Here is a 23864-nt window from a genome sequence, read left to right as displayed (position 1 = left end):
CAGTCTCAGTCACACTCAACACTAGCACTACACACTAATAATGAACACTAGAGAGTGTGATAAAGCTCAGTTTCTCCATCATCTCTACTCTCCAGAGACTGAACTCATGTTTATATGATGAACTGAGTCTCTATCAGCTCTAGTTCAGTCTCAGTAACACTCAACACTAGCACTACACACTAATAATGAACACTAGAGAGTGTGATAAAGCTCAGTTTCTCCATCATCTCTACTCTCCAGAGACTGAACTCATGTTTATATGATGAACTGAGTCTCTATCAGCTCTAGTTCAGTCTCAGTAACACTCAACACTAGCACTACACACTAATAATGAACACTAGAGAGTGTGATAAAGCTCAGTTTCTCTCATCATCTCTACTCTCCAGAGACTGAACTCATGTTTATTTGATGAACTGAGTCTCTATCAGCTCTAGTTCAGTCTCAGTAACACTCAACACTAGCACTACACACTAATAATGAACACTAGAGAGTGTGATAAAGCTCAGTTTCTCTCATCATCTCTACTCTCCAGAGACTGAACTCATGTTTATATGATGAACTGAGTCTCTATCAGCTCTAGTTCAGTCTCAGTAACACTCAACACTAGCACTACACACTAATAATGAACACTAGAGAGTGTGATAAAGCTCAGTTTCTCTCATCATCTCTACTCTCCAGAGACTGAACTCATGTTTATATGATGAACTGAGTCTCTATCAGCTCTAGTTCAGTCTCAGTAACACTCAACACTAGCACTACACACTAATAATGAACACTAGAGAGTGTGATAAAGCTCAGTTTCTCCATCATCTCTACTCTCCAGAGACTGAACTCATGTTTATATGATGAACTGAGTCTCTATCAGCTCTAGTTCAGTCTCAGTGACACTCAACACTAGCACTACACACTAATAATGAACACTAGAGTTTGATAAAGCTCAGTTTCTCCATCATCTCTACTCTCCAGAGACTGAACTCATGTTTATATGATGAACTGAGTCTCTATCAGCTCTAGTTCAGTCTCAGTAACACTCAACACTAGCACTACACACTAATAATGAACACTAGAGAGTGTGATAAAGCTCAGTTTCTCCATCATCTCTACTCTCCAGAGACTGAACTCATGTTTATATGATGAACTGAGTCTCTATCAGCTCTAGTTCAGTCTCAGTGACACTCAACACTAGCACTACACACTAATAATGAACACTAGAGTTTGATAAAGCTCAGTTTCTCCATCATCTCTACTCTCCAGAGACTGAACTCATGTTTATATGATGAACTGAGTCTCTATCAGCTCTAGTTCAGTCTCAGTAACACTCAACACTAGCACTACACACTAATAATGAACACTAGAGAGTGTGATAAAGCTCAGTTTCTCCATCATCTCTACTCTCCAGAGACTGAACTCATGTTTATATGATGAACTGAGTCTCTATCAGCTCTAGTTCAGTCTCAGTAACACTCAACACTAGCACTACACACTAATAATGAACACTAGAGAGTGTGATAAAGCTCAGTTTCACCATCATCTCTACTCTCCAGAGACTGAACTCATGTTTATATGATGAACTGAGTCTCTATCAGCTCTAGTTCAGTCTCAGTAACACTCAACACTAGCACTACACACTAATAATGAACACTAGAGAGTGTGATAAAGCTCAGTTTCTCTCATCATCTCTACTCTCCAGAGACTGAACTCATGTTTATATGATGAACTGAGTCTCTATCAGCTCTAGTTCAGTCTCAGTGACACTCAACACTAGCACTACACACTAATAATGAACACTAGAGAGTGTGATAAAGCTCAGTTTCTCCATCATCTCTACTCTCCAGAGACTGAACTCATGTTTATATGATGAACTGAGTCTCTATCAGCTCTAGTTCAGTCTCAGTAACACTCAACACTAGCACTACACACTAATAATGAACACTAGAGAGTGTGATAAAGCTCAGTTTCTCCATCATCTCTACTCTCCAGAGACTGAACTCATGTTTATATGATGAACTGAGTCTCTATCAGCTCTAGTTCAGTCTCAGTAACACTCAACACTAGCACTACACACTAATAATGAACACTAGAGTTTGATAAAGCTCAGTTTCTCTCATCATCTCTACTCTCCAGAGACTGAACTCATGTTTATATGATGATCTGAGTCTCTATCAGCTCTAGTTCAGTCTCAGTGACACTCAACACTAGCACTACACACTAATAATGAACACTAGAGTTTGATAAAGCTCAGTTTCTCCATCATCTCTACTCTCCAGAGACTGAACTCATGTTTATATGATGAACTGAGTCTCTATCAGCTCTAGTTCAGTCTCATTAACACTCAACACTAGCACTACACACTAATAATGAACACTAGAGAGTGTGATAAAGCTCAGTTTCTCCATCATCTCTACTCTCCAGAGACTGAACTCATGTTTATATGATGAACTGAGTCTCTATCAGCTCTAGTTCAGTCTCAGTAACACTCAACACTAGCACTACACACTAATAATGAACACTAGAGAGTGTGATAAAGCTCAGTTTCACCATCATCTCTACTCTCCAGAGACTGAACTCATGTTTATATGATGAACTGAGTCTCTATCAGCTCTAGTTCAGTCTCAGTAACACTCAACACTAGCACTACACACTAATAATGAACACTAGAGAGTGTGATAAAGCTCAGTTTCTCCATCATCTCTACTCTCCAGAGACTGAACTCATGTTTATATGATGAACTGAGTCTCTATCAGCTCTAGTTCAGTCTCAGTCACACTCAACACTAGCACTACACACTAATAATGAACACTAGAGAGTGTGATAAAGCTCAGTTTCACCATCATCTCTACTCTCCAGAGACTGAACTCATGTTTATATGATGAACTGAGTCTCTATCAGCTCTAGTTCAGTCTCAGTAACACTCAACACTAGCACTACACACTAATAATGAACACTAGAGAGTGTGATAAAGCTCAGTTTCTCCATCATCTCTACTCTCCAGAGACTGAACTCATGTTTATATGATGAACTGAGTCTCTATCAGCTCTAGTTCAGTCTCAGTAACACTCAACACTAGCACTACACACTAATAATGAACACTAGAGAGTGTGATAAAGCTCAGTTTCTCTCATCATCTCTACTCTCCAGAGACTGAACTCATGTTTATTTGATGAACTGAGTCTCTATCAGCTCTAGTTCAGTCTCAGTAACACTCAACACTAGCACTACACACTAATAATGAACACTAGAGAGTGTGATAAAGCTCAGTTTCACCATCATCTCTACTCTCCAGAGACTGAACTCATGTTTATATGATGAACTGAGTCTCTATCAGCTCTAGTTCAGTCTCAGTAACACTCAACACTAGCACTACACACTAATAATGAACACTAGAGAGTGTGATAAAGCTCAGTTTCTCCATCATCTCTACTCTCCAGAGACTGAACTCATGTTTATATGATGAACTGAGTCTCTATCAGCTCTAGTTCAGTCTCAGTAACACTCAACACTAGCACTACACACTAATAATGAACACTAGAGAGTGTGATAAAGCTCAGTTTCTCCATCATCTCTACTCTCCAGAGACTGAACTCATGTTTATTTGATGAACTGAGTCTCTATCAGCTCTAGTTCAGTCTCAGTAACACTCAACACTAGCACTACACACTAATAATGAACACTAGAGAGTGTGATAAAGCTCAGTTTCTCTCATCATCTCTACTCTCCAGAGACTGAACTCATGTTTATATGATGAACTGAGTCTCTATCAGCTCTAGTTCAGTCTCAGTGACACTCAACACTAGCACTACACACTAATAATGAACACTAGAGAGTGTGATAAAGCTCAGTTTCTCTCATCATCTCTACTCTCCAGAGACTGAACTCATGTTTATTTGATGAACTGAGTCTCTATCAGCTCTAGTTCAGTCTCAGTAACACTCAACACTAGCACTACACACTAATAATGAACACTAGAGAGTGTGATAAAGCTCAGTTTCTCTCATCATCTCTACTCTCCAGAGACTGAACTCATGTTTATATGATGAACTGAGTCTCTATCAGCTCTAGTTCAGTCTCAGTAACACTCAACACTAGCACTACACACTAATAATGAACACTAGAGAGTGTGATAAAGCCCAGTTTCTCCATCATCTCTACTCTCCAGAGACTGAACTCATGTTTATATGATGAACTGAGTCTCTATCAGCTCTAGTTCAGTCTCAGTAACACTCAACACTAGCACTACACACTAATAATGAACACTAGAGAGTGTGATAAAGCTCAGTTTCTCCATCATCTCTACTCTCCAGAGACTGAACTCATGTTTATATGATGAACTGAGTCTCTATCAGCTCTAGTTCAGTCTCAGTGACACTCAACACTAGCACTACACACTAATAATGAACACTAGAGTTTGATAAAGCTCAGTTTCTCCATCATCTCTACTCTCCAGAGACTGAACTCATGTTTATATGATGAACTGAGTCTCTATCAGCTCTAGTTCAGTCTCATTAACACTCAACACTAGCACTACACACTAATAATGAACACTAGAGAGTGTGATAAAGCTCAGTTTCTCCATCATCTCTACTCTCCAGAGACTGAACTCATGTTTATATGATGAACTGAGTCTCTATCAGCTCTAGTTCAGTCTCAGTAACACTCAACACTAGCACTACACACTAATAATGAACACTAGAGAGTGTGATAAAGCTCAGTTTCACCATCATCTCTACTCTCCAGAGACTGAACTCATGTTTATATGATGAACTGAGTCTCTATCAGCTCTAGTTCAGTCTCAGTAACACTCAACACTAGCACTACACACTAATAATGAACACTAGAGAGTGTGATAAAGCTCAGTTTCTCCATCATCTCTACTCTCCAGAGACTGAACTCATGTTTATATGATGAACTGAGTCTCTATCAGCTCTAGTTCAGTCTCAGTCACACTCAACACTAGCACTACACACTAATAATGAACACTAGAGAGTTTGATAAAGCTCAGTTTCACCATCATCTCTACTCTCCAGAGACTGAACTCATGTTTATATGATGAACTGAGTCTCTATCAGCTCTAGTTCAGTCTCAGTCACACTCAACACTAGCACTACACACTAATAATGAACACTAGAGAGTGTGATAAAGCTCAGTTTCTCCATCATCTCTACTCTCCAGAGACTGAACTCATGTTTATATGATGAACTGAGTCTCTATCAGCTCTAGTTCAGTCTCAGTAACACTCAACACTAGCACTACACACTAATAATGAACACTAGAGAGTGTGATAAAGCTCAGTTTCTCTCATCATCTCTACTCTCCAGAGACTGAACTCATGTTTATATGATGAACTGAGTCTCTATCAGCTCTAGTTCAGTCTCAGTAACACTCAACACTAGCACTACACACTAATAATGAACACTAGAGAGTGTGATAAAGCTCAGTTTCTCTCATCATCTCTACTCTCCAGAGACTGAACTCATGTTTATATGATGAACTGAGTCTCTATCAGCTCTAGTTCAGTCTCAGTAACACTCAACACTAGCACTACACACTAATAATGAACACTAGAGAGTGTGATAAAGCTCAGTTTCTCCATCATCTCTACTCTCCAGAGACTGAACTCATGTTTATATGATGAACTGAGTCTCTATCAGCTCTAGTTCAGTCTCAGTAACACTCAACACTAGCACTACACACTAATAATGAACACTAGAGTGTGATAAAGCTCAGTTTCTCTCATCATCTCTACTCTCCAGAGACTGAACTCATGTTTATATGATGAACTGAGTCTCTATCAGCTCTAGTTCAGTCTCAGTAACACTCAACACTAGCACTACACACTAATAATGAACACTAGAGTTTGATAAAGCTCAGTTTCTCCATCATCTCTACTCTCCAGAGACTGAACTCATGTTTATATGATGAACTGAGTCTCTATCAGCTCTAGTTCAGTCTCAGTAACACTCAACACTAGCACTACACACTAATAATGAACACTAGAGAGTGTGATAAAGCTCAGTTTCTCCATCATCTCTACTCTCCAGAGACTGAACTCATGTTTATATGATGAACTGAGTCTCTATCAGCTCTAGTTCAGTCTCAGTAACACTCAACACTAGCACTACACACTAATAATGAACACTAGAGAGTGTGATAAAGCTCAGTTTCTCCATCATCTCTACTCTCCAGAGACTGAACTCATGTTTATATGATGAACTGAGTCTCTATCAGCTCTAGTTCAGTCTCAGTAACACTCAACACTAGCACTACACACTAATAATGAACACTAGAGAGTGTGATAAAGCTCAGTTTCTCTCATCTTCTCTACTCTCCAGAGACTGAACTCATGTTTATATGATGAACTGAGTCTCTATCAGCTCTAGTTCAGTCTCAGTAACACTCAACACTAGCACTACACACTAATAATGAACACTAGAGAGTGTGATAAAGCTCAGTTTCTCCATCATCTCTACTCTCCAGAGACTGAACTCATGTTTATATGATGAACTGAGTCTCTATCAGCTCTAGTTCAGTCTCAGTAACACTCAACACTAGCACTACACACTAATAATGAACACTAGAGTTTGATAAAGCTCAGTTTCTCCATCATCTCTACTCTCCAGAGACTGAACTCATGTTTATATGATGAACTGAGTCTCTATCAGCTCTAGTTCAGTCTCAGTAACACTCAACACTAGCACTACACACTAATAATGAACACTAGAGTTTGATAAAGCTCAGTTTCTCCATCATCTCTACTCTCCAGAGACTGAACTCATGTTTATATGATGAACTGAGTCTCTATCAGCTCTAGTTCAGTCTCAGTGACACTCAACACTAGCACTACACACTAATAATGAACACTAGAGAGTGTGATAAAGCTCAGTTTCTCCATCATCTCTACTCTCCAGAGACTGAACTCATGTTTATATGATGAACTGAGTCTCTATCAGCTCTAGTTCAGTCTCAGTAACACTCAACACTAGCACTACACACTAATAATGAACACTAGAGTTTGATAAAGCTCAGTTTCTCCATCATCTCTACTCTCCAGAGACTGAACTCATGTTTATATGATGAACTGAGTCTCTATCAGCTCTAGTTCAGTCTCAGTAACACTCAACACTAGCACTACACACTAATAATGAACACTAGAGAGTGTGATAAAGCTCAGTTTCTCCATCATCTCTACTCTCCAGAGACTGAACTCATGTTTATATGATGAACTGAGTCTCTATCAGCTCTAGTTCAGTCTCAGTAACACTCAACACTAGCACTACACACTAATAATGAACACTAGAGTTTGATAAAGCTCAGTTTCTCCATCATCTCTACTCTCCAGAGACTGAACTCATGTTTATATGATGAACTGATAGAGAGAAATGAGCCGCTGCTTCTGTTACTCTTGTGTTTATTCTGTTACTTTACTCACACAACGTTAATAAATGTAAGATAAAGCAATGCAATATTACATTTAATAATAAGTAATCCAATCTGCGTTGCCTGTAAAACTTTGAAGATGGTTTATATTGTTTTAAACGCTTAAAAACACAAACCTTTCTTCAGCAGAATCACATGCAGGAGCGCGGCGCGGACTTATGACGTCATACCATCACACCAAAATAAAAGTCCCGCTCACTGCTACAGCCTACAATGAGTAGAGTCTACAATCACAGAAGTGCACACATTCAAATAATACAAGAGATGACAGAAATTCAGAGTTGAATACATTAGTGTAATACATATTTAAAATACATGTTGTTCAATGATGTGCTGAAAATATTAGGAAACTAAAGACTGAGAGACTTTGTCTAAAAGTTAAAACTGTTTTGTTTAGGGGAATAAATTATTTGTATAATATATAAGTACATATAAAGTTCATTTGAGTTTAAAAATACCTGAAAATAACCTAATTATGATTGATGATTTTAAGATGTAGACTATAAGATTCTACATCTAAATATATAGATCTACATCTAGATATTCTCACTGATAAATATATTATTAAATAATAAATATAATATAAAATCTCAATTTTTGAGTGACAGGAAAGAGAAGACATTGTCGAATAAAGTCATTATTTTTGTTTAGTTGTTTGCGCATGAGAAGTATTCTCGTCGCTTCATGACATGAAGGTTGAACCACTGCAGTCACATGGACTATTTTAATGACATTTTTACTACCATTCTGGGAAATTAAAGTGTTAATTAAATTGCTGTCTATGGAGAGGTCAGTGAGCTCTCGGATTTCATCAAAAATATCATAATTTGTGTTCTGAAGATGAACGAAGGTCTGACGGGTTTAGAACAACACGAGAGAGAGGAATTAATGACAGAATTAACATTTTTGGGTGAACTAACAGTTTGACGTCTGCATTGCTCAAATGAGTACATGTATAGTCTTTATGATCAGTGTAAAGAAAACCTGATCTTCAATAAGTCTCGGTAGGTTTGTTATTAACTTTAATATCAGTGAACAACATGTTACCTACTGTAGTTAAATTAATTTGTTTATAGAACCACATCTTTGTACCATATTTTATATTTATAAATAGCATCAGCCCCAGTATATTGTCTGTCAAACATTAACTTTTCAAAACAGAAGAGTCGAGACTAGAGACTGAGGAATATTTATGTTAATGATAAGTTGTAAATGACTACCGGTTTCTGTTTGCCCTAACACAACATTAATATTGGATATAACCAGTTGTGAAACATCAGGCTGGTCCTAAGGGATATGGCCAGTTTTCAGTTGTTATCAAGTTCTTAAAATAAAAAAAAATGTGGAAAAACATGTACAATCTACTGTACAAAAGGTCTTTTTCTTAAGAACACAAGGTTCAACAGCAATATTCAATGTAACCATGTAACCTTAGATCATAATGAATCAATATTCGATTTCTAGACGTGGGCGGGAATTATACGCCCCTTTCTGCTGATTGGTCAGCCGAAGATCAAACTGTTTCGTCATCAGTTCTTCCGTCAGTTCCGCACTGCAGAATAAAAGTCCTGCGCTGCTACAGCTGTACGGATTCTTAACGCGTTTATTGCAGCTACATTTAATCTTTTATTCATCAAACAACCAGACTAACAAACGGCTCGACACAGCACGTACCGGGGCAGAGCCTATACAGGGCTTTCTTCTGTGTAGATAGAAATTCACATAGTCCTACACTTCGCATCAGCTGGGTATGGCAGGCTAGGTCTATATGACGGCTGTCCACCCCGGTTGCCCAGTGTTTAAAAAATAATAATAATTAAGATATAAATTAATATAATTAGCTGTAAATTAAATATTTTAAACACTAATACAAAAAGGAAAAAAAGAATGCGTTGACTTGGGTATGTTGGGCCTATAACGTTCACACAAGAACTGTCATTCTGACTGGCAACCAGAGAACAACAGTTCACACAGTTCCAATAGCCTAAGTTGTGATGAGTTCAATAAAGTAAAGCAGATAAACACGCCAACAGTCAAGCGCAGACCAGTAGGCCTATTGAAGTGTTCAGGAAATACGCAGCAGTTATAGCTACCTTTTGTTTTTGAGTTTATCTTGTTAATAGTGATTGTTAATTGATGTCAAGCAAAACGGTGTGTGTTATTTTCTCTGCCAAGTAAACTTCCAAAGCATATCATGTGCGTTCTCTCCGCGCTGTCCTGTGTGTCCCGCAGCTTTCACACAGATTGTGAGAGTTGGCCATCCAAACAAAACAGGCCAAAGAAGTGTATGGGAGATGCGAGGTAGCCTACATTCATTTAAGAAATAAACACTTGCAATAGCCTAGCCTATGTCTCTTTTACATGCGTACAGCCATAAGTAGATTTTAAATTTACAAGGACCCCATAGCCTAATTATAACAATGATTCAGCCCAAAATTAATGTGGGTGGGGCAATGAACACAATATGTTTGTGTGTGTATGTGTGTCTGTGTGCAAATTGCCTCCATCCTATGATTTTTGTATTAATAGTCTGCAACTTTTGTAATCGACCATCGCTATTTGCCAGAAAATAAGTCGCACCTGAGTGTCACACCTGGTCATGTTGAGAGAAACTGCACTTTATTATTAGCCTACATTCATAATTAGTAATAGGCTACCGGTAAATAAAATAGCTACAACAACACCACAGGCTATGCGCATTCTACTTGCCCAACAGACCAATTGTAACCATTGACCATTGTACAAAAGACCAATTAAATAAAGCAGAATATTTTTAAATGTTTAGCTGTCTGTGTTTTATTTTGATAATAATGTGAGGCGCCGGCACCAAATTAGATTTTTTCCTCAGCAGGGGAGATAACTTAGCCTAATACTGACATCATCATAGGCTACAGATGAGTAGGACATCATAACCATCATCGAAACAGTAAAATGTATTTGGGCACATTTAAAATGACTACAAAGTCATGCCTTTGAAAAATAAATAAAACAGGATGCGCTGCGTGTGCCTCGGTCTCCTTGAACATCTGGCGCACACCACAAACATGAAACAAAATAGCCTACAGCGAACGAGTCTTAAAAGTCAACATTTGGATTATTTGATGTTAAATGCATTATTTAGTCACTTTGGAATAAATCACAGCATGTTTCATGAGAATAAAAAACGACGGAAAATACGGTATGATATAGCAAATTGGCGGACCCCCTGGCACTTTGCTGGTCTAAAGCCGCTGGTCTAAACAGAATAAACTCCTGCATAGGCTCTGACAGGGACGTGTTGTGTTGAGCCATTCGTTAGTCTGGTGCTTTAATGAGAAAGCGATGTAATGCAAGTTGCAATAAAAGCATCAAGAATATGCATTCGCTCGCATTTGCCCATCAATTCTTTTCAAGCGGATGCAAATTTGTAAAATAATCCTATGCAACTCGAGTTGTAGGCTAAATTCCAAGTGTTCTGAAGGTAGGCTATAGCTTCTATAGGGTTTTCTGGTGAGAAACAAACCCAAATGGCAAGTGAAAATCTTGTGTTGCAGTCCTGTGTGCGTGTGCAGCAGCTCGCTTTCTTTGAGATATCAATTATAATAAATGTTAATAAAAAATGTTTTTAACATCTCTGTTGTTCTCTGGTTTTCAGACAGTTCTTGTGTGAACGTTATAGGCCATACGTCAATGCATTATTCTTTCCTTTTTGTATTAGTGTTTAAAATATTTCATTTACAACTAATTAATTTATATCTTAATCTATTTATTTTTATTAGTGTTTCAAATATTTAATTTACAACTAATTAATTCATATCTTAATTTATTTATTTTTACTGGGCAACCAGGGTAGGTTATGACAGCCGTCATATAGGCCTGTCCTGCCATACCCAGCTAATGCGAAGTGTGTGTGCATTTCTATCTGCACAGAAGAAAGCCCTGTATAGGCTCTGCCCCAGTATGGGTTGTGTCGAGCCATTTGTTAGTCTGGTTGTTTGAAGAGTAAAAGATTAAATGTAGCTGCAATAATCGCGGTAATCCGTACAGCTGTAGCAGCGCAGGACTTTTATTCTGCTGTGAAACTGAGGAAGAACTGATGACGGAACAGTTTGATCTTCGGCCGACCAATCAGCAGAAAGGCGCGTATAATTCCCGCCCACATCTAGAAATCGAATATTCAAGCCGTTTATTCATTTTTATACTTCTGAACAAAAAACGAAAAATCAAGCAGAATTTTTGCTTTTCGTTTTGTTTAAAAAAACGAAAAAGGAGCCGTTTTTTGTTTTTTAATACCCGTTTCTATAAGGAAAATCAAATGGCCAAAATATACACTGACCAAGGTCCCCCACTAAGTGTCTGGATGAGAGGGGGGCAACACATAAAAAAAAATCTGTTTTTTAGGATAGGCAGGAGTTTAACTCTACTGAAAATATTTGTGTTGCATTCATCTTATCAGTCATGGAAATTCTAATCTTCTTCGTCTGCCATATTACACTTTTAGAAAACTTTATTTTTGTGCCTGTGTAATATCCTTCCATATGCAGCAACACCTCTTCTCTTTCTCTGATGAAGTGTTTACTGGTGTGAGAGCAGGGCAACCTGTCAATCATATGACATCACAGCAATAACAAAGCACAACTATCCAATCAGTTCCAGATGGACAAAATGAAATCCTGTCCCACATTTTTTTTCTTGTTTTTAGTTTACAAGAGAGTGATTATAAACTCAACAAATCTGTAAGAGCGGACTTGTGTGTAGATGAGATTTCCTGTTCGGTATGATAACGTTTAATGTTCCCATCAACCTCTTTAGTCCCATTTAGCCACTTTGTTATCAACTGCCTTTTTCAAGAAATGTAAAAGCTTTAAAAACAAAAGGAGGTATCACCAATGTATTTTATTTTATGTCAAAATGACATTTCTTGAGCTTGTGTTAACCACAGGCCTAATTTCAGGCATTTAACCAAAAACCCATTCAAAAACTCCACTGACTTCGGGACGATGGAGCCACAAATGCTAAAATGCTAACTCATTTCCTACTAACATACATCATCCCTTCATCACTCCCCTGTGGGAAACCAGAGTACCTAGAGTAAAATAAAAAATAAAAACACCTTCTCAACCCATACCATGGAAACTTTACACAGAAAGACCTCCTGGCTCAGCAAGGACTTGAACTGATTCTTCACAGAAAGAGTGTGGTGGTCCCAGAGTTCCAGTAGGGGTTCAGCGAAGAATCGGCAGCTGGCAGCAGGAAGTAGCTGACGTCAGCTGCCGCTTATAACCGGAAGTTGGAGGATGCTGCTTTTAGCAAGGCAAATAAATTATCAATTTATATATAAAATCGCACACCTGACCTGATTTCCTTTTATGATTAAAAATATAGTTAATTATATAATATGAACGACTGGACATCTGGACCGGACATTTAGCAAGTTAGAAAAAGTACAACATAAACATTAAAAAAAATGTATGTGCATATGTATAATCATTCAAGGTTCTCTCTGTCAGACTCAAAAGTCAAAACACATGGCTGTCAGTATTATTCGTTCAGTAGATTCACAACCCCCACCCCAAAAAAAGCTCTTTCATAGACTGCTATAGTCATATAGTCCTCAATTTCTGGAAGCAGGAAAAGTCACCATGTGTGAACTTAAAAAAGAAGAGACTTCAGTGAACAAAGGGAGATACGAGTCAATGGAAGGATTCGTTCATTTAAGATTCATTGAACACACAGATACGTTCGTCATGTCCAACAAACACAGAGCAGTTCCAAATAATGCTGCCATCACAGCATACATACAGAAGAGAAATACACCCTAAATAACTGTAAATGAAGATCATAATGGTAATAGAGAAGCATATAATGCATGTAACATAGAGCTTATGCTGCTCTAATAGATTTGCTGCTGAGGTCAAGCATTGTTTACATTTAAATGATCCTAAGCATTCTAGGTGAGTAGCAACTGTAGTTGACATTTGAAATCAACACAACTCTCCCTGAAGCCTTGAAGTCTGATCATACAGCTACAAGCTCTTTACAACTCTTCAGTTTGGAAAGTTTCCTCGGTTTGTATAATTTGGGAAGTTTCTCTTCAGTCATCAGCATGGAACTGCGACGCTCAAGAAGAACCAGGGCTCGTCCCACACGCCTGGGGGAATTCTTGGTGGAGGGCGTCTCTTCCATTCAAGACCTTTCACAGTTGGCAGCTGTAATCAAGTTAGATCACAATTACAGCTGCTGCCTCTCAAACAACGGTTTGGAAGAGCGCTACCTAAAGAACGCCGCTGTCCTTCCGGACATCCATCCAGCAGCCTCAGTCTCTTCCGTGGACGTGTGTCAGCAGGAAGAGCCTGTCTCCATCCACGGCTGCAGCGTGCAGGGCTACCAGGATATTTACCGCTCTGTGGTGGAGCCCATGAGGAAGACACGCTCTGGTCGGCACCGTCCCTACAGCCTCGAGCTGGGACTGAAGATCAAGCAGCGGCTGTGGGAGACCCTCAACTGCCCTACGTTGGTGGAGACGGAGCAGCCTGACGGACGCGTCCTGATCACTGAAAGCTTCTCCACACCCAGCAGAAGCTTAGCTCCACGAATCCATGTGGACATCAGTGAAGAGCCCCTGCCCGAGGAACCCCGAAGAAAGAAGCCCAGACACTGAGTCATCGCAGTGTCACATGGAGGCTGGAGTATCACACAGCGGGGCCTACGTGTGTAAATATTGTATATAGTTATAGAGTAAGTTAAGTTTATAGTTTGTAGAGTAAGTTCAGTTTTTTATTTTGATATGAATGCTTTTGGTGATTTTGTTGTTATGCAGCTCCTGCTAGGTTGTTCTAAGTGGTTTAAATGCATTGCTACGTGGTTGTCACAATGTTTGGGATGGTGTTGACATGTTTGGCAAGGTTTTCTGAGCGGTTATTAGCACGTTATGGTGCGGTTGCTGGATTTTCGGAGTGGTTTTTCTTGCATTGATATAGGGTTGTTAGGATGTTTTGATTGGTTGGTTGGTTGATGTGCAGTTGTTTTTAAGCAGTTGGGTTAGGGTAGGTTAGGGTCCCTCACACGGTTTGCAGCTTGACGTGCTGTGAGGGCTTGTGTGCATCAGTGATGCTGAGAGCTACGCCACTGGTACTTCACAACTACTGGCAGGGTCACCCATAGTGGACAGGTGTCAGCTGAGATGCCAGACGAAGACAAACCACCTTCTGGACAGGAGAGGATTGGCCTGATGTTCTTGGCAGAAGATTGCCGTCTTCTGACCACAGCAACAACACCAGAATGACCTGTATAGAAGAAACTTTAAATGGATATGTATATATCTTTGATGGAAGTCCTCGATGGATCTGTTCGAACAGAACAAGGAAACACAAGATGGTTTAATAGTAAGGGTGTACATCAAGAATGCATTTCTTCTTCAGCACAGTAACAGCATCCAGTCAATCAAATCTGAGGGACGGTAATTATTATATACATTTTTCTATGCTTCTGTCATGCAACAGAAGGAGACAAACAAGGTAAGTAGCAAAAGTACAGTTCTTTATTAGAGCAGAAACCAGAGAAGCGGGAGTGAATCAATGGTGAGTATCACAGCAGTCTGATAGTGTGCAGATGACTGGGTGGAGCTTGGTGGGTTCCTTCAGATGAGGATGGAGAACAGGAATCTAGAGACCTGGAGCACTGAGGAATGAAGCAGAAGACTGATGACAGAAGACAGATGAAGGCGATCTCAGGTAAGTAACAAAGGTAGGTAGAACCGGTAGGTAGTCAGGCTAGCGTTGATAGTAGCCACAAGACTAGACCCTGAAGTAAGATATTGACATGCAGCCACTCTGGACGATGGTGACGTCACGCGCATACCCTCTAGTGAGTGTGATGACGAGGGTAATGGCTTGCAGGTGTGAGCCAGAGAGGATGATGGGAAGTGTAGTGCTGGGGAGACATGATGAATGGAGCAGGTGAGTTGGTGACAGCTTACATGTGTGGTAAATATGAAATTAATCACTTCTGAAATTGTTTCTAAATGTAGGCATATGATCACATAAATAGCCCACCATTGATTAGAGCAGTGAAAATTCTGTAATTACAATAATTACTATTTATAATTGGTGGTAATCTAGTAACTAAAATTCATAAACCAGATCTTAATAAAGCAGGTGCTTTGTAACGTAATTATTATAATAATACACTGATTATCATGAGTAATCAAAACGTCCATGTTAAACATACAAACTATCGTTATCAGTCAATTAAAATATGTAATGAAAGTGTAATTGTAAGATAAATCTAAATCTATATTTAATTTTTTTCCTGTCAAAATGCATTTAATTCCTTCTTAATGAAAACACACAGAATATGTTACAATGTTTTGTTAACATTTACACAAACAAAGACTTACTAAAACTAACATAAAAATAAAATGTACTGAAAAACTAAAACTATAAAACACTAAACTAAAACAATCACGGCATGAAAAACAGCATCAAGCTCAAAACTATAAGAAAATAATAAATAAAATGCTTTTTATTCAAGTTCTCCTTTTTCTGAGTTTCATTTCTATTTTCTGATTGTATTTTAATATATATTTATGTATCAAGACAAAAGGCATTATTATTAAAACGATATTAATGAGAAGTTTTTTTTCCCATCCATATTAGGTCAACATTGGTCTAATTTTGTTTTGGTACTTTCATTGCATCGACAAAAACAGTTGAAATATTCTTCAAAATATCTTCTTTTGTGTTCATCAGAAGAAATAAAGTAATATACTGTGGGTCTGGAACAACGTGAGTGTGAGTAAATTATGACTTATTTCCAGTCTAAATCTCCAAAAATTCTTAAATCAAGATGTATTTACTAGATAAGAAAAATAAGTTTTGATTGATTTAAGAATGTTTAGATATTTGGACTGGAAACAAGACAAGCACTTTTGCAGTGTTGACCTCCAACCCATTTTTAGGGGTGAGACTTAATAGAGTGTAAAAGAAGAGTAAACTTGTTTGTTTGTGTGTGTCATACATTTACATTTTTGCATTTAGTAGATGATTTTATCCAAAGCAACTTACAATAGATGGACATAAGCAATTTGTCACAGAGCCAAGAATAAAAATACATTTTCATGATTTATTTTTTGACTTTTTACCTTAACTCTTTTTCTTTCGTCAAATCAAAATACAAATAATGTGGTTCAGATAATATAATCTTCACACAATGATGACACAAGTGTCAGGGCTGTGTCACCAAACAAGAATAAACCAGCCCGAAGTGACAGAACCCTGACACTTGTGTGCTTCTTATATGTTTTAAGCATTTGCTGCTGATGGAAGAGAAATAAATCACTTATGTAAAGTAAAGGTTCCAAAAGGGGGCTTTTGCAGTGATGCCATAGAAGAAACATTTTTGGTTCCTCAAAGAACATTTCCGTGAAAAGTTCTTAAAATAACTGTGTGAGGAACTAAGAATTTAAGCTTTTTTAAGCATAAATAACCATTGCAAATGTTGGGTGTTTAAGGTTCTTGAGGGAACCACAGATGCCAATAAAAAACCTTTATTGTTAAGAGTATAAGCTCATTGGAAATATGTGTCTCTACCTGCATTTTTGCAAAACTACAAAAATGTTTGCCATGTTTTTTTCAAACATTAACCTTTTAGTGCCACAATATGTGCAACAACCAACAGAACAAAAAGGTGTTTTCACTTGTTAACCTTTTTTGGACAAAACTGAATGCACTTTTTAGCCTGACGTCGTCATACTCAATTCTAGTCTGATACTGCCTCGTTCACTGCATGAAAAGTGGGATTTTCGACCCCGTAAACGCCTGTATACTCCCGGAAATCTCCCTAATTTTCGGCAGTTTTCGACAATTTAGAGGCAGCGAACGTCGCGTTCGTCTGTGCCACAAATTGTCGTAAACGAACCATGACGTAGGGGGAGAGCCCCCCCCCCCCCCCCCCCCCCCCGCTGAGAGAGCCCGCGGAGGTGCGACGCCTCTAATTAGCATATGAATAGCAGCGAAACCAGAGAGTCAACGGCCAGACTTGAATTTACTCACTCAGTATTGGCTGAAGCCACTACATTTAAAAAAGAAAAATCCCTCGTGATTGGTTGGCAGATCACTGCAAACCAATCATTATTGGTCCCCCTGGCTCATTATAAATGTAAACCCCAATAATAATAATAAATATATAATTTATGTTGTAATAATTTGTTTTATATTAATGTTATTGTGCTATGAAGTATTCATACCATCAAGGAATATATGGGAAAATTATACGGACCGTGCTGTTCATTCAAAGAAAGGGCTTCATTTATAAAACACAGCGGTTTACTCAAAGAAAGAGCTTTATTGTTAAACACACAACTATGTACAGTGCAGCAGTAATGTCTCGTAATGTAATGTAAAGTTCGGCCTGCTCCAGGCTGCGAGAGAGCGGTGGCCGCACAATCCATCCAGACACCCTGTCAACAAAGCCGTCTTCCTCGTCAAACATGAGTTCAATGGTCGCGGACTTCCAAATGTCCACCTCACCCAGCACACTCTCGCTTCCAGCAACTGTAATACAATCCATAAAGACAATAAGCAACCTGAAAAATACTCACATTGACAAAAAACAGATCTAATATAATAAATCTTACCCTTTTTCTTCTTAATCGACTCCGAGCTAAACTTCGCAGTTTCCGCCTGCTATGTAAGTTCAGGTTGTTTGTATCTGAAGCTGCGGCGTGTCGATTCATAATACGTCTTACAGGCAGCTGGAAAACAATTACATGAGACTGGTATTAATAAAAACAGTCACGGTAAAATTAAACAAGGAATGAGAAACACAGAAGTTATACTTAAGTTACACACAATGTCGTCTTGATCAGCGGTTAAATCTGGACTCGCGGAAATCTCTCCAAGCAGATAAGAGCTCACGGCTTCGTTATGAGGCGAGGATAGTCTGTGTAAACAAAATGTGCAGTTTTAAGCTCGGGTCTATTAACGCATCCATTTCCTTATACAGCTGAATAAAAGCATATTCTTTAAATCGTAACGTTACATTACCCATGCTCTGGTTCATAGCGCCTGCAGTTTGCCTCAGAGTTGTGAAGACGAAGACAGCCTCCTGAAAATGAGTCCAAAAAGTTTGTCGCGTCCATGCAGAGTTGAACACGGCGTCCTTTCATTGTTGATCGCGAAAAAGGAAAGCAGCAAAAACATAGGAAATGTACAAAAAAAAAAAGTTTAAAGCTCGTCTTCTACGCGTCATGGCCATGACCACGACCTCGCACGTCATTGGACTAGGGCTTTACTATGGAACGCGCCCGGGGCCAAATCTCTTTATACGAAACGCGTGACTTATGACTGTTTTTTACGGTCTATGGTTTCAACACGCACTGTTTTCCGCGTCAACGCAGCAATTTTTTACGTGTTTCTTTTGTATGTGTAGAGACGCACATTCTGGTCGTGTAACAGGCACACACACACAGTCGACGCACAGTTTTAACATGTTAAGAAGACACATTTGAACGTGTTTCTTAACGCGCACATTCTGTACATGTCGAAGTGTAATATATATATATTTTTAAAGCAGACTTACCTTTAGATGTAGTCTAGGCTACATACATATTAATATAAGATATTAATTAATTGCTTAACTGACTACTGTGCTAGAGTAAAGTAGCCTAATGTTACAATGTATATTAAGTAAATGCTTAATATTATACAATTATTATAATTTATCTATATAGGTTATTGTTTGTTTTTTAAAGTTAGGCTATATATAATTTCTAAAAGTATATATAGGCTAATTTACACAGCACATATTTATAACTGAAAACACACACACACACAACTTTATTCACTTTCACATAATAATGTTTTTGTAATTTGGTGTTTAGTTTGTTGTATAGTTTGTTTATACTGTTCTGTCTCTGTTTTGTTTCCAGGAACATCTGATGAGTGCTATAATAAAATGACTTCATTATATTTAAAATATGTTTTGATATACATTTTATTTATATTATTAATATTTTATTTACCCATAAACGTGTCTTTAGGAAGCCATAAGTTATAGAGACAAGAATAACTTTTGCCATTTAAATGCCACATTAATTTACTGAGGACCCATACAGCCAATGATCATGTGTGAAAACACTTATACATAAATTGATCACTTAGAAATCAAAACTGTGGTGTATTTAATATTATTAATATGTGCATTAAGGTTGACCCGGAAGACTTGCCATAGTTAGTTTGTGTATCTTCTGCGCATGTCATACATAGGAAGTTGAGTCTGTAATGCCCTCATGTTATGTTTCACGTGTTGGCCAGTCGTCACTGATAAAGCAGTAAAAACGCGTGCCTTGCCTCGTTATTGAAGTACACCACATAATTGGCGACGAGGAAAATCGGTTGAGTTCGTGAAATGGCGCACTTTTCCCAAAGACCGGACGAGTTCAAGCCTGAGCATGAAATGTGGTCTGCATACGTCGAGCGCATGGAGTTGCTGTTCGAAGCTCACAGTGTCGATGATGGAAAGAAAGTTCCAGTATTGTTGAGCTCGGTCGGCGCAGCAACATATGGCCTTCTACGCAACCTAGTCCAGCCTGACAAGCCAAAAGACAAAACTTTTAATCAGATTGTGACCATCCTAAAAGATTATTATGAACCTAAACCATTGGTCATTGCTGAGCGTTTCAGGTACCGTAAATGTGTCCAGAAAAGCGGCCAGACAGTGACGGAGTATGCTGCTGAGCTGCGCCAACTCGCTGTGAATTGTGATTTCGGGGACAAGCTGGATGAAGCTCTACGTGATGGATTTGTCAGCGGAGTCAGTTCTGAGGCATGTCAGCGCAAATTGCTCTCAGAGGATAGGCTGACTTTTGCGAGAGCTGTGGAGCTGGCTGTTAACATGGAGACAGCCCACCGGGATGCGCAGCAGTTGCGGAAAGGTGATGATGTCACCGCTGTTCACAAGGTAAAGGGGAGATGGCACTCACCTGCAAAACAAGAAGGGTGCTATAGATGTAAAGGAAAGAATCATAGCGCCAGTGATTGTTACTACAAAAACATAAAGTGTCATAAATGTGGCAATGTCGGGCATATTCAGAAAGCATGCAGGACGGGGGTGCGGACACGTGAGAGGCTGGAGAAAAAGGGAAAGAGAAACAGTGAGCGAAAAGAAGCAATGACAGGCTACGTACAGGCTGACGAGATAGAAGACGACATTCTGATGTTTTCTGTTTTCAGTGCAAGTGGTGCCGGCCGACGGCCATACAGGGCAATTTTTGATGTAAATGGAAAAAAAGTACCGATGGAAATTGACACAGGAGCAGGAGTCAGCATTATCTCAGAAAATGTGTATGAGCAGTCATTCTCACATGTGCCACTGGAGGGCAGCAGCGTCACGCTGAAGGGTTATTCAGGAGAAACCATTCCAGTGAAAGGACAGTTCATTGCAAAAGTGACTTATGGAAATCAGATTGCTGATCTACCGCTCGTAGTAGTGGCGGGTGGCGGTCCTTCGCTGTGTGGGCGTGAATGGCTGGATCAAATCAAGCTGAACTGGAAAGTGATTTAAAAAGTCACAGAAAACGTTGCACACCCAAAAACTAAATCCAAGTCAATCCAAGATGTGTTGGATAAATATGCTGATGTTTTCAAAGACGAGTTGGGGACATTAAAGGACATTAAAGCAGCAATTTCTGTAAAGCCTGACGCAGTTCCAAGGTTTCACAAAGCCCTTGTCCTGCCCTTCGCAATGAAAGAAAGGGTAGAAAAAGAACTGGAGCGCCTGGAAAAAGATGGTGTCATCAGCCCTGTGAAGCACAGCGAATGGGCTGCTCCAGTGGTCCCTGTAACCAAACGGGACGGAGGACTCCGCTTGTGTGGCGATTATAAGGTAACTGTGAACATGGCTACAAACACTGAAATATACCCATTACCACGCATTGAAGAGGTTCTGGCAGCATTATGTGGGGGAAAGATATTTTCCAAAATTGACCTGGCAGCCGCTTACCAACAAGTCCTTCTGGATGACGAGTCAAAAAAGTATACAACGGTGAACACGCATAAAGGACTGTTTGTGTACAATCGGCTTTGCTTTGGCATTAATTCTGCTGTCAGTATTTTCCAAAGGATCATGGAGAACGTGATGAAGGACCTCAACGTCGTGGTCTATTTGGATGACCTGCTGGTGATGGGCAGGGACGAAATGGAGCATCTGATGAACCTGGACAGAGTTCTACAGCGGCTGCAAGAAAATGGCCTGAGAGTAAAAAAAACAATGTGTGACTTCGGGAAAACACAAATCGAGTACCTAGGTCACATGTTGGATGGAAAAGGAGTTTATCCTTCTAAAGACAAGGTCAGAGCCGTGCATGATGCTCCAACACCCACAAACATCAAAGAGCTCAGAGCTTTCCTGGGGTTAGTGAACTATTATGGTCGTTTTTTGCCTCAGCAAAGTACTGTTTTGGCCCCACTTTACAGGCTGCTGAAGGACCAAACAAAATGGGGGTGGAGTAAAGTGGAGCAGAGCGCTTTTGATAGGTGCAAAGAAATGTTAGCCAGTGACCCGGTGTTAGTTCACTATGATCCGAGCCTGCCGCTTTCTCTTGCATGTGATGCTTCAGCATACGGAATTGGAGCTGTTATTCAGCACACAACACCTGATGGACAAGAACATCCAATAGCCTATGCTTCTCGTACGCTCTCACCGGCGGAGAAGAATTATTGACAAATTGAAAAAGAAGCATTGAGCCTGGTGTATGGAGTAAAGAAATTCCACCAGTATTTGTGGGGGCGGAAGTTTAACTTGATCACCGATCATAAACCCCTGCTCACGCTGTTTGGAGAACATAAAGGACTTCCAACAATGGCAGCAGCACGTGTACAGAGGTGGGCTATTATACTGTCTGCTTATGATTATCACATAATCTACCGCCAGTCAGAAGATCACGGCAACGCAGATGGTCTGTCTCGTGTACCACTGCCAGAAACTACGGACGCAGGAACAGAGACAGTGACAGCATACCTACATGCACTAATCTGCGAACACCTGGAAGATGTACCGCTGAGTGCAAAACAAATTTCCAAGGCAACGCGCACGGATGCAGAGCTATCTAGGCTGCACAGGTATATCATGGAAGGGTGGCCAAAAGAAGTATCAGAAGAACTAAAAGTGTTCTACAAAAAAAAAGAGGAGCTATCTGTTGAACAGGGTTGTGTTCTATGGGGGACAAGAGTGGTGGTGCCTACAAAGCTGAGAACAGCAGTGCTTAAGGAGATCCACAGCGGACACCCTGGCATTGTAAAGATGAAGACCATTGCAAGGCAATATGTCTGGTGGCCACATGTGGACATGGACGTTGAAAAGACCTGTAAGCAGTGTGACAGGTGCCAGTTGGAGCAGCGTATGCCGCGCCCAGTTCCTCTGCACCCCTGGGAGTTTCCTGGAGAGGTTTGGAAGAGGCTCCACATTGACTTTGCAGGTCCGTTCATGGGTCACATGTTTATGATCGTTGTAGACGCATACTCTAAGTGGCTGGAGGTTTTCAAGATGGCGAAAATAACGTCCTCCGCAACCATTTCAAGGCTTCGGAGACTTTTTGCGTCATATGGATTACCGGAGCAAATTGTCACAGACAACGCCACGACCTTCATGTCAGATGAGTTTCAGCTGTTCATGAAAAGGAACGGTATCCTTCACACAACTGGGGCACCGAGGCATCCAGCTACCAATGGCCTCGCTGAGAGGTATGTTGCCACATTCAAGGCAGGCATGAAAAAGCTGGATGGAGAGGATTTGAGTGTTGAGGACAAAGTCTCACATTTCCTACTGCGACATCGCATAACTCCCAATAGTGTGACTGGAGAGTCACCCGCAGATTTGCACCTGAAGAGACATGTGCGTTCGCGGTTGGACTTTCTAAAGCCAAACATCGCCATGAGGGTGAGAAGGAGGCAGTATCAGCAGAAGGAGGAACATGACAGTCGGGCTGCCGAGAGACAGTTTGATGTGGATGATCCTGTGTATCTACGCAATACCGCAGGGGATAAACCCAAATGGATTCCAGGAGTAGTTACACAACAAACAGGTCCGGTGTCGTACCGGGTGCAGGGAAAGTTAACTGACCAAGTGTACAGGCGTCACGGAGACCAGTTGCGACCTCGATACCCTCAGGGCGTTTCAGACCCAGAGCCTCAAGGAGCAACTCAGTCAGCTGAGCAGGAGAGTGACTTTGCTGAGCCAGTCTCCGCAGCACCTGCCATACCACCTTGTACGTTGGACCAGCCCAAGTTGTCTGATCCAGAGACAGTGACTTTGAGGCGCTCGGAGCGCATAACTAAGCGACCGTCACGTTACAGAGATTAAATATAGTGTAATATTGGACTTGTTCAGTTACTAAAGAGGGTTGAGTTATTTGCAAGGTTAAACATGTTTCATTTAATTAACAGGAGTGAAAT

Source organism: Gobio gobio (assembly GCF_949357685.1).
Source record: "Gobio gobio genome assembly, chromosome: 1".
In the NCBI taxonomy this organism is placed as follows: Eukaryota; Metazoa; Chordata; class Actinopteri; order Cypriniformes; family Gobionidae; genus Gobio; species Gobio gobio.
The sequence above is the reverse complement of the archived record's forward strand: the minus strand, read 5'-3'. Positions refer to the sequence as shown.